Source organism: Mugil cephalus, chromosome 5 (genome assembly GCF_022458985.1).
Source record: "Mugil cephalus isolate CIBA_MC_2020 chromosome 5, CIBA_Mcephalus_1.1, whole genome shotgun sequence".
In the NCBI taxonomy this organism is placed as follows: domain Eukaryota; kingdom Metazoa; phylum Chordata; class Actinopteri; order Mugiliformes; family Mugilidae; genus Mugil; species Mugil cephalus.
Genome location: NC_061774.1, coordinates 28,331,303 through 28,333,050, shown reverse-complemented (window position 1 = coordinate 28,333,050; position 1,748 = coordinate 28,331,303). Strand labels below are relative to the sequence as shown.

Below are 1,748 nucleotides of genomic sequence, written 5' to 3'. Positions count from 1 at the left end.
TCCTTTAAATTCTCATGTCAGAGTGAAATGGATCAACGCTTCTTTCAAATGAACGTTCTTCTCCTGGTGAGGACGACTCTCTAACCTCGTAGGCCGTCCAAACTTCTCCCTCTCCTACTCTGGGAAATATTTCTGCTCCTGCAAAGATCTGCTGAGCCAATCATATTGTTTGGGGGCGGGGCTTAAAGTGGTGATGGACAGAAGAGTAATAATAATAAGTTATACTGTATTGATCCCTCATGGGAAATTATGTTCCTGCTGTCTGAGACATCCAGTCGTTGACACAGTAATGTGGACACAACCAGAACCAGAATCAGCTTTATTGTAAGAGGCCACATAAACTCCAGTCACTCTGCTCATTGGCACAAGACAAAGAGCTTAAATAAGCATAAGAATAAAAGCAGAAAAAATGGTACAACATAATACACCAACAAAATCAATAGTGCAAAAGGAGAAGGAGGACTGGTGATATGTATAAGACAGTATTACCACGTATTAACAGGTTATAACTATGTACATTTGACCAATCTGCAATTTTACTAGTGAGTGTTTTAGCATTTAAACGGTGGCGTCGTCCAGTCTGATGTCTGTGGGGACAAAGGACTATCTGAACCTCTCGGTCCTGCAGCGTGGTGAGAGGGGAGGTGGTGGTGGTGGTGGGGGGTCCTGGGACCTAATCTCTGAACACTGCTCCACAGCTCCCAGCAAAACACGACGAGGATGGGATTCGAACCCACGCGTGCAGAGCACAATGGATTAGCAGTCCATCGCCTTAACCACTCGGCCACCTCGTCCCTGACAGAGTCATGCTCTGATTGGTTGATCCGACGATTAACCAGTATTTTCTGTGTCTGTTGAAACTCGTCCCAGACCTGATTCTTATCTTAACTCCCGACACATGTCCAGGCACACTGGTGAAACAGTGTTGAATATTTGTGTGTCTTTGCTACTCAATAGATTTGCATAAAAAAAAACTCTAAATGTCAGTTATAAATTCTGCGTTATGTAGAAAATGATTCATTTGAGGAAACAAAGTTCCAACGAAAGCTTCTTTCTTCAGCTGTTTCTGTGCAGGTAGAGTTTGAAAACTTTCTTGGGTTATTAAAGATAATTTGCAGACAGGCGTCTTTCTGCCACACACTGCGTCACACGCACCACATCAGGTTGGTCAGATCAGTTTTTAATTTCAGAGACGAGAAAGCAAGCAGTTTTATTTTCCTTTCTCCTGAAAGTCACAGCAGCTTCACTGTGGGCTCTTTTGTTTTTCCTTGACTTGAAGCGCAGCAGCAGCTAAAGAGGAAGGAGCCGCCATCAATAACCTGACTGATAGTACAGTGAGAGGAAGGTGTGAGCAGCTATTTGTCTGTCAGCCAAGAAATTCACAGTCAGAACCAGTTTTCTGCCAAGAACATGCACATACAAGGGATTAATCTGGAAGACAAGCTCACCACGGAATAATACACAAGCGAAAAACAACAGCTGGCAAACAATTACGCATCTGTCTGCTCCAACTGAAAGTTTCCAATTTACAGGAGATTTTGAAAATGGATGCGTTCACCTCAGGACGCTGTTTATCCTTAGAGAGAAATCACAGGAGGGAGGAATGACAGCACTCAAATAAACCAGACACAGAAGGACGAAGGAAATATCTGAAAGAACACGTTCAAGATTCTAATTACACAGAGACGACCAAGCTAGCGCTGTTCTCCGGCCTCTCTGCTGGAGACTCATTATCTGCAAAGATCTGC

General features: G+C 43.6%; 1 non-coding gene across 1 annotated transcript; it reads right to left on the bottom strand.

Moving 5' to 3' along the window:
- Nucleotides 1-712: 712 nt before the first annotated feature.
- On the bottom strand, nucleotides 713-794 carry trnas-gcu. The gene has a single exon. It is a non-coding gene; the product is annotated as a tRNA-Ser (tRNA).
- Nucleotides 795-1,748: the final 954 nt, after the last annotated feature.